Source organism: Mus caroli, unplaced genomic scaffold (assembly GCF_978045245.1).
Source record: "Mus caroli unplaced genomic scaffold, Mus_caroli_1 scaffold_8, whole genome shotgun sequence".
Classification (NCBI taxonomy): Eukaryota; Metazoa; Chordata; class Mammalia; order Rodentia; family Muridae; genus Mus; species Mus caroli.
Window position 1 is genome coordinate 56541139 of NW_028227263.1, and position 11111 is coordinate 56552249.

Consider the following 11111-nt stretch of genomic DNA (forward strand, 5'->3'; position numbering starts at 1 on the left):
GCAATTCTTGTAAAAGAGCAGCATCAAAGCCCACCCCCATGACACACTTCCTCCAGCAAGGCCACACCTCCCAATCCTTTCAGATGGTGGCCATTCTTATTCTAACCACTGTGTGTAACTCCAGTCTCAGTGGACACAATGAACTCTTTTGGCCTCTAAAAGCACCAGGCATGGAAAGCCATGCAAAGCACCAATATACAAAAATTAATTTTAAGCTCCACATTACTGAAATTAGATATTATGGACTCATTAGACTTGGGAGAGGGGCTCCTGAAATGGTTCAGTGGTCAAGCCTGGTGACTTGAGTACAGTGGAAGGCAAGAGTAGACTCCTGAAAGCTGTTCTCTGACCTCAATTTGTGTGTACCTGCATACACAGTACAGGTTTTTAAAGAATTTGGTAGCATTAGAGCTTTTTTTTTTTTTTTTTTTTTTTTAACTAGGCCAAAGTTACCGAAGTGGAGATGTATGTCCTCAGTGGAACAGAGGAGGAGGTTGTAGAATGAAATGGCTAAGTAGTGTCACCTTTTCTAAAAGACAAATAGGTCTCATAGAGTTAGGAGTATATTTTGGACTTGGGTGATGGATGCATTGTAAATGTTAGGACCAGGCTGTAGAAATGGCTCAGCATGTAAAGCTGCTCGCTGTGCAAGCCTTCAGAAATACGTTTAGAGCTCAGCACCATGTAAAATGCTCGCCTTTAACCCCAGTGCTTTCCTTGGCAGAAACCAGAGTCTGGGATTGCTGCCTGCCAGCCTAGCTGCAGATTCAGGAAGAGACTACCTTAAGGGAATAAGGTGGAAAGAAAATAAGGCAGAGGCAGGCGGATTTCTGAGTTTGAGGCCAGCCTGGTCTACAGAGTGAGTTCCAGGACAGTCGGGGCTATACAGAGAAACCCTGCCTCGAAAAACCAAAGAAGAAAAAAAAAAGATCCTTATGGTTTTAAATTTTAAGTGACATGATACAGTGTTTTATATAGACTTATATGTCCAATCTGGCCTCACAGATCCTGCCTGTGCCTCCCATGCACAAGGATTAAAGACAAGACACCATGCTTGGGCTTCCATTTTTGATAACCTCTTTACATTCAGAAACACTAAATGGGAAGGAGTTTGCTGAAGATGTAGGTTAACCAAATAGTTCACAACCAAGGTCTTGTAGACAATGAAGCAAGCTCTATACTGAGAGCTGAAACATTAGGTCCCCAAGCCTTGAGTAACCTGGGATTTTCAGATGCAAAACAACCAGCCACCCTATTTAAACTGGCAAGTTGAAGAAGGAGGACCATGAGTTTGAGAACAGCTGAAATACATCACAAGATCCTGTGTTAAAAATAAACCACTACTTGAGGGCAGGCAAGATGGTCAATGAGTTTGCCATATTCGTCTGACAACCTGCCCTCTACTGGAATTCATGGAAACAGCCTTCAGTTTGTCTTTTGAAGCTAGAGTATGAATGATTGTCATATTCTGGCTAAAGTCTTTTGTGATGCTAGTAGATGGTCGCCTAGAAAGTTTCCTAAAAGCCGGGCGTGGTGGCACACGCCTTTAATTCCAGCACTCGGGAGGCAGAGGCAGGCGGATTTCTGAGTTCGAGGCCAGCCTGGTCTACAAAGTGAGTTCCAGGTCAGCCAGGGCTATACAAAGAAACCCTGGCTCGAAAAAACAACAACAAAAAGAAAGTTTCCTAAAAACTTCAATGTTAAAACTAGGGACAAGAAGATGTGGAAGTTTGTTTGCTTGCAGACACTTAATCAAGGGTACCATTGCACAACATGGGCCTACCTAGAGCATAACTTAATCTAAACTCCCTCTTCCTAGCTAGGGAGTACCATTCACTAGTTAAGTGTTTGCCTGGCAGTCACAGCATTCTAAATTCAGTTTTCTCATGCATGCACACACATAGCCAGGTGATGCAGTGACCTCTGAGTTCTACATTTCTTACACAACAGGGAGCCGTTTGCTGAATTACACCTTCAATAGTGAAGGTACCTTTTTAATAATTACACTTATAAATAAATCTTTAAAAGGGGGTGAGGTAGGGGCTGGAGAGATGGCTCAGAGGCAAAGAGCACTGACTGCTTTTTTTTGTTTGTTTGTTTTTTTGTTTTTCGAGACAGGGTTTCTCTGTGTAGCCCTGGCTGTCCTGGCACTCACTTTGTAGACCAGGCTGGCCTCGAACTCAGAAATCCGCCTGCCTCTGCCTCCCGAGTGCTGGGATTAAAGGCATGCGCCACCACGCCCCGCTCTGACTGCTCTTCCAAAGATCCTCTGAGTTCAATTCCCAGCAACTACATGATGGCTCACAACCATTCATAATGAGATCTGACTTCCTCTTCTGGAGTGTCTGAAGACAGCTACAGTGTATTTACATATAATAAATAAATAAATAAATCTTTAAAAATTACATTTATAGCCGGGCATGGTGGCACACGCCTTTAATCCCAGCACTCGGGAGGCAGAGGCAGGCGGATTTCTGAGTTCGAGGCCAGCCTGGTCTACAAAGTGAGTGCCAGGACAGCCAGAGCTATACAGAGAAACCCTGTCTCGAAAAACCAAAAAAAAAAAAAAAAAAAAAAAAAAATTACATTTATGTTGTGGACCAGTGTATGCATGCCCGTGTGGAGGTCAAGTGACAACTTGTGGGAACTGGCTGTCTCCTACCATAATAGGTCTTGGGGACTGCACTTAGATTACAGACTTTTGGGAAAGTGCCTTAGCTCACTGAACCATCTCGTTGGCTCCAAGGAACATTCTCTTACACCTTTTTTTCCTTTTCTTTGTTTTAAGGATATGTAGCCTGAACTTGCCCCAAACACTTCTGCTTCAGCCTCCTTGTTGAGAACGTAGGTGAATGCCACCAGCTTAGTCATGGAACTTTTGAAACCATACAAATGATAAACATGGACTTCTCAAAAGTAGATAAGACTTCGAAGGCAGAGGTTTCAGTTGTCCCTACATAGTCAGTGTCATTTTGAACTGAGAGCATGTGCTCTCTTCCCACAGGCATGAAGGGCATGATGACAAACGCTGGTATACGGAATACAGTAAGCTGGTCCCATTGAACTTCAGAAATGCAAGTCCAAAGATAAAATTAATAAGGATTTCTAGATGCGGACAGCAGCATTAAACAAAACACAGGTCTTTTCTGAGGAATAGAGAGGTGCAGGGCTTCAAGACAGCACTAGACTTTACAGGTGAGTCCTAGACAGTTAAGTTGCAGAGCTCAAAAGTCAGCTCAGTCAGTCAACGGGTTCTCCAGGGAGGGAGTAGGATTACAAAGACAAATTAGACAACACTGTAGCATGACCCCAGCCAGTTCTGAGGCTGGAGCAGGTTTATTTTTCCCAGTCTGCCTTTAATCCATTTTAAGTACATGCAAATAATAAGGTCAGTTCTAGGTTAAGGAACAAACAAGGCAATAAACAAAGTCCCGAGATCCCTGTTTCTCCAGGCTCACTGTGGGTGACCGAGATAAGAGGAATGCCACACCCCTCGGCTGAATTTACCTTGAGTTTTGTATTAGCCCAAATGTAAGCATTCTTGTTTGTTTGTTTATTTGTTTTTTCGAGACAGGGTTGCTCTGTGTAGCCCTGGCTGTCCTGGAACTCACTCTGTAGATCAAGCTGGCCTCGAACTCAGAAATCCACCTGCCTCTGCCTCTCAAGTGCTGGGATTAAAGACTTGCTCCACCACAGCCCGGTGATGCAGTGACCTCTGAGTTCTACATTCTTATCTGAGTAAACATTCTTATCTGAGGCTACTTCCCAGCCCAAAGTCAAATTCCTGCCAGAGCTTACTTCCTTATCCTAGCCCAATCTCAAATTCCTGCCAGGTTTCTAGAAGTGACCCTCAAAGCTCTCCACACACTCTATACGCTTTTCTCCTGGTGTACTGTAGTATTAAATGCTAAAACCTGTTAAACTGCAAATTTATACAGCTACACACAACACAAAACAGCCCAAGAGGCTAAAGGGGGAGTCTTAAGAGTAGGGCCAGAGCCGGGCGGTGGTGGCGCATGCCTTTAATCCAGCACTTGGGAGGCAGAGGCAGGCTGATTTCGAAGCCAGCCTGGTCTACAAAGTGAGTTCCAGGACAGCCAAGGCTACAGTAGGGACAGATGTGACAATTTAAGACGCTTTTTTACATTTTTTGGTTGTGAGCCTAGCCTTTTTTTTTTTTTTTTTTTTTTGGTTTTCCGAGACAGGGTTTCTCTGTGCAGTCCTAGCTGTCCTGGAACTCTCACTCTGTAGGCCAGACTCAGAAATCCGCCTGCCTCCGCCTCCCAAATGCTGGGATTAAAGGCATGCGCCACCACTGTCCGGCGTGAGCCTATCCTTTAACAACTGAGCCATCTCTCCAGCCTTTCTTTCCTTCATCTCTTTCTCTCTTTCTTTCTTTCTTTTTTTAAAGATTTATTTATTTATTATATGTAAGTACACTGTAGCTGTCTTCAGACATTCCAGAAGAGGGAGTCAGATCTCACTACAGATGGTTGTGAGCCACCATGTGGTTGCTGGGATTTGAACTCTGGACCTTCGGAAGAGCAGTCGAGTGCTCTTACCCACTGAGCCATCTCACCAGCCCTCTTTCTTTCTTTTTTTTTTTTTTAAGATTTATTTATTTATTTATTTTATGTCTGTGAGTACACTATAGCTGTTTTCAGACACCAGAAGAGGGCATTATATCCCATTACAGATGGTTGTGAGCCGCCATGTGGTTGCTGGGATTTGAACTCAGGACCTCTGGAAAAGCAGTCAGTGCTCTTAACTGCTGAGCCATCTCTCCAGTCCTCCTTACTTTTTAAAAATAATAAATAAAGAGAGGGGCAGCCGGGCGTGGTGGCGCACGCCTTTAATCTCAGCACTCGGGAGGCAGAGGCAGGCGGATTTCTGAGTTCGAGGCCAGCCTGGTCTACAAAGTGAGTTCCAGGACAGCCAGAGCTATACAGAGAAACCCTGTCTCGAAAAACCAAAATAAATAAATAAATAAATAAATAAATAAATAATAAATAAAGAGAATTTTATAATGCCCTGGAGATAGTGGCCAGAGGTAGAGAACTTGCCTTACATGTCCTGGGGCAGGGCTAGGTTCAATCCTTGTATCCTCAAAAGATGGACTTGGGAGGAAATGAATGTAAAATAAATCCTTAACAGTACTTTCCAAAGTGAAGGAAAAAATTTAAAAGTCAATATAGATTATGAGAAAAACTACATAAATTTAGCTTTTGCTGCTATCAAAACATAACAAAGGGCTGGAGAGATGGCTCAGCATTTAAGAGCACTGGTTGCTCTTCCAGAGGACCCAGGTTTAATTCCCAGCACTCATATGATGGCTCATAAACATCTGTAACTCTAGTTCCAAAGGATCTGACTCCCTCCTCTGGCCTCCTTGGACATTTGCATCCCTGTGGTACACAGATAGATAGCCATACACATTTAAAAAAATTAACATTTTTTTAAATTAACAGATCAAAACACAACTATGTAACTCCTGATTTTATTTGTGCTGAGTTCAGCTCGGTGACTCTTGGCTTTGGCTAAGAGGTTTGACTGCTGGTATAAAGCCAGGTATCTGTCATGCTCTGCAACCATTCCTTGGCTTAATCCTTAAAGAGCTTGGGCCACGTTCCGAGTTCTAGAGCAGAAGTTTGCAAATATTTCGGAGCTTGGAACTGGCACAGCATCACTTCTTTCACTCAGATCAAACAGTCAAGGGGAAGAACCTGACTACCCCCTCTGCAGTCACAGTACGTGGGCTTGGATGCAGGTAAGGCTGTGACTGACATGTCTGCAACTGCCTCCAAGTGATACGACTCAGATCTGCCTTCCAGAGAGAACTACCATTTGGAAAGTTTCAAATTATCAGCGTATCTTCTCTTAGTTAAAATTCTTACAATAGCATAGTGTTACTTCCCTCCTTGTCATGGAGAGAACTCAAGAAAGGAAGGCTTTATTTGGGCTTGATCTTTGAGAGAATACATTCTGTCACAGTGAGGAAAGCATGGGAGACAGGAACTTGTTCATACGTAGGTGGGGGAAAGAGAAGACAGCAGGCCAGAAGCAAGGTTAGGCTCTAACCTCATGACCAGATGCTAGTGACTCACCGCTTCCAGGCAGACCCACTTTCTCAGACCTCCCACACCAGCACTGGTATATGGGGTCCAGTGGTTTAAGCACACAATCCTGTGAGGACAGTCTACATTCCAACCTAATACTCTCTCCTTGTTCTCCATCAGCTTATGCTATTGCCATGCAAAATGCACTCAGCTTAACTTCAGAAGGCCCCGGGGCTTAGTCCTGGCTGTGTTGGGACGCACTCAGTAGACCAGACTGGCCTTAAATTCAGAGATCTGCCTGCCTTTGCCTCCCAAGTGCTAGGATTGCAGGCAAGTACTACCACCCCTCCACAATGGCACCAAGTGCCTTCCTACAAGGGAGGAATAAGAGGACAGCAGGAAAGATTATTGCAAGTTCAACGCTAGCATGCTCTACACAATGAATTCAAGGCTAACCTAACCTGCATGGGTGAGACCCAGGCTCAAAAACAAAATAAAACAACCCAAAAACAAAACAAAGAAACAACAACAAACCAATATGGTTTGAAAGGTGAGCAATATCTTTGAGATCTTAGATCTATTTCTCAAATTGTCCATGGATTTTTCAATATAAGTTGATTTAATATGAGTAAGATTTCTCTATTTGGATTTCCTCTAAAAAAAATCAGAGAGGTTGGTCTGGTCTAATCCTTGGAAAGATTTTCTTAAAGAGAACGAGAAAGCCACCATGGAGTTACATGGATTTTGAGCACATGGCCATCTGGGCTGGCCTATTGGAGTAGGAGTGGCCCAGGCAGAATGTGGCAAGAGGTATTTTAGGATTATTGATAAGGAAATAGACAAAGTAAGAGGGTTGATATCTGCCTAGCTCTAGTGCTTTAAGGTTATTATAAATATAAAGGTTTTATGTCTTTTGTTTTGTTTTGTTTGTTTTTTGTTTTGTTTTGTTTTGTTTTGTTTTTCAAGACAGGGTTTCTCTCTATAGCCCTGGCTGTCCTGGAACTCACTTCAAATGTTATCCCCCTCCCAAGACCCCCCTCCATGAGCCCCCCCACCTCATCATCCCTCCTCTTCACCTCTTAGAGGGTGCTCTGCCACCCACCCACCCTTCGCCTCACTCCTGCAGCATCTCCCTTCTCTGGGACATCAAGCCTCAATAGGACCTAGCACATCCCCTCCCACTGAGGCCAGACAAGGCAATCCTCTGCTACATATGTAACATGGGGTCACAGATCAACCCACGTATACTCTTTAGTTGGTGGCTACAGTGTACTTACATACAATAAATAAATAAATAAATAAATAAATAAATAAATCTTAAAAAAAAATAAAAAAAAACGATTCTCCCTCCTGAGATGCCCAGACTTACTGACTTACTGTTCCAACTCCCTGCCTGATCCTACCTCACATTAAATCAATGCTGTTCTCTCTAAAAACTTGCTTTCAGGACAACTTCAAAACAGCTTGCTCATTTGGTCTAGCTTCACAGATTAATCCAGTCAGGACTTCACTTAAGCCTGAACTTTCTTAGCACACAGAGACTGGACAACAAATGCTACAGCTAGCTTTCTTAAGACTTAACCAGTTTCCCATTTTTCTTCAGACCCAAAAAGAAAACTTTACCCAATTCCCAAGAGGCAGGTTGGAGGATTTTTGGTCATTCAATGGCTGTTGGATGTTAGTCATGGTCTTGGACAGGGAGAAAACAAAGTAGGGAGGTTAGATTCAGGGATTTCTTTTTCTCTTTCCTTTTCTCTATTCTTTCTTTATTAGGTAAGGGAAAGGGGTTAAAAAAAGGGGAGGATATAGAAATATTATAAGAATATTAGCCGGGCGTGGTGGTGCACCCCTTTAATCCCAGCACTCGGGAGGCAGAGGCAGGTGGATTTCTGAGTTCGAGGCCAGCCTGGTCTATAAAGTGAGTTCCAGGACAGCCAGGGCTACACAGAGAAACCCTGTCTCGAAAAACCAAAAAAAAAAAAAAAAAAAAAAAAAAAAGAATATTAGACAAAAGGGGTAGATTATTGAATCTACTCTTTTTTTTTTTTTTTTTTTTTTTTTTTGGTTTTTCGAGACAGAGTTTCTCTGTGTAGCCCTGGCTATCCTGGAACTCACTCTGTAGATCAGGCTGGCCTCGAACTCAGAAATCTGCCTGCCTCCCAAGTGCTGGGATTAAAGACATGCGCCACCACGCCTGGCTTTGAATCTACTCTTAAATCAAAAAACATTTTATAGTTATAATATTAACATTGGTAGAGATCTTTGAATTTTGATGCAAAATTGAGTTTGTATTTTATTATATTTATACAGAACTTTGCATATTGATACAGAAATAAGGTTATTTTGATATAGTGATATAGGTTATTGTGTATATTGATACAAATTTAAGGTTAATTTTGATACATATAGTATGTATGTTTTCAACATTTGAGATATTGTATTTACGTAATTCTTAAAGATGTAATATAAAGTTCTAGTACTTTTGAAAGCTTCTATCTGAAACTGTTAGGAATAATAAAAAATGCAAGTTAGGAACTATTAGGGATGATTAATAAATACAAGTTAATAGATAATAAATAGCTAAGAACACACAATGTTTGACAATTCAGATATACTACAGATAATAGTCTTCAAAAACCTCAGAGGTCAACAGAATATGGCATTTAAAGATGTTTTCTTAATTAAAGATCTTTTTGACTATGAGACATGTCAGCTCCTGGCAGCATCCCATTTAATTTGGAAGAAGATGATGAACATCAATAACTTCCATATGGAGGTGCTTCAGTTGAGGCAAGCTGGCCACTGGGCAAAGAAAATGACCATGTGTCAATTACAGAAAACATGCTGTCCAGGAAGGACAAATGGATACAGGAAGTTGACTGCTGGACTCTGGCAATACAAGGTAAGCAAGTTCTTCATAATTCCTGCTTCATAAATATGGCTGCCATATATACTGCCATATATACTGTCTGTCAATTCTTAGTCTTCAAGGCTGCTTACCTACACTTTCTGTATACTCAGGTATAATTTATTCCTTCTCAGGTCTCTGATGAGCTTGAAAAGTTGATAGTTAAAGTCTGAAAATTAAGCTTGAGTTATTTAGAATTTAAGAAGATGTGTTAGTCTAAAAAGCTGTTTTTAGGTTGGTAATACAAGTTGAGTTAGGTACAAAACTTGAATACACCAAGATATGATAGATAATAGAAAAATTTCCCTAACTGCCAAATACTATACATAAACTGGACATTGTAAATATGTATCATACCTTACAGTTTTCATAATTGTTATAATTGTATTCAATTTATATTAGAAAGAAAAGGAACCTTTTATTAGACTAAATGGGGGGAATTGTAGAGAGAATATCTTGTTGTATGTATGTATCAGCTGTCAATTAAAAACCTAATGAAAGGAAATAAAACTTGAGACCTGTGATTCATGTAATTTATGTCAAATAGCCCAAAGAGTTGTTTGTGAGCTTTGAAACCTAGGGCTGAGAACATAGCAGAACAGGCCAGAACATGCCCGGGTGAGCCCGTCCTTGAGACATTCCTGAGGCTGCTTAGACATAAAGATAAAGAGAGATAAAGAGAATGACATGCCAGACTGGCCTGGCGCCTCCCTATCTCCTACCCTTCTGACCTAAGTTAAATGTTAACAGGCTGCTAATGTTTAAATGAACCAATCATGTGAAACCTCGCCAATTCCTCCCCCAGCCCCACCCCCTTTTCTATAAAAACCCCTAGCTTCCAAGCCTTGGGGGTTGAATCCACTGTCTCCTGCATGAAATACGGTTTGACCCGGAGCTCTGCCATTATGGCTCCGCCATGTGGTCCACACCTCTGTCTCCTGAGGGAGATACGTGTCGGGCCCGGAACTCCGTCATTAAACTACCTCAGGCTTTTACATCAACATGGTCGTCTGTTCGTGATTCTTGGGTGCATGCCTAATCAGGAATTGAGTCGGGGTTTCCCCACTGGGTTCTTTCACTATGGCCTATAAGAAAGGGTAGAATAGTAGGAGGAATACCTGGGAGGCAGAAAGGATTCTGGGATAGAGCTAGGTGTGGGAGATTAGCTGGGGAAGCTGTGAGGAGTACTGACACATGGTGCTTGAGCAAAGGTACTCAGCCATGTAGCAGAATACAGATTAGAATAAATGGGCTATTTTACGTTATGATCTAGTCGGAGTCTGAGTCTTATTTCTGGGAGCATGGGGCTAGGAGGAAGAACCAGACCGAACTCTACAAACATCTGATGTGGGAGTGGAAGCCTCGCTTTCAACAGGCTGGAGAAAGGTGACTAAATTATTGTCTCTAATTCTCTGTCTAATCTAGAACTAAAATTATCTACCAGAAAATGGTAAAAAAAAAAAAAAAAGCAATTCCTACATAATTAAGACTAAGTTAATTAATTAATAAGCAGCTAGAGATTATTACAAAGTTTCTAAACTAGCCAGCTTTCAAGCTACTAATAAGATTGTCTTATAAGGAAAGGAGCAACAATCAAGAGCACATCACAGACAAATGAAACCGTTGCCTAAGCACATAAAAGTTGAATAGTATGAGTTGCTCCTAAAGTCAGAACATGCACAGAACCCAAGGTAGGGTGTTAGGCAGGAAAGCCTGCAAAGTTAGTCACTGACACCAAGCGTGAGTCTACCCACCATTTAGTATCTCACAGGTAAGAACCATCAAAGCGACCCTATTAGGTAAATCCTGATAATATTCCATTTTAAAAATGGTGAAAAAGAAAAGAGAATGTTAGGTTAGTCAGTGTATCATGCAGCTAGTAAATGCCAGAAGTGAATGGACTTTGAACAGAAGCAATCTGACTGCCAGCGGTCTTACTACGTACATCCTTTCTTGTCTACAAGTTCAGGGACTTGTTAGGTAAAGAAATTAGAGACGCTGGTAGATTGATCTTTTCCTATGTCTCACCTTTGGCTCAGCTATCTCACGGTGTGTCTGACACTCCATATAAGACTTGCGCTGGGGAAGAGAGACCTGTTATGGCTGGTGGTCCATGCTCAGATATATCAAGCTTCGAAAAGACTGTG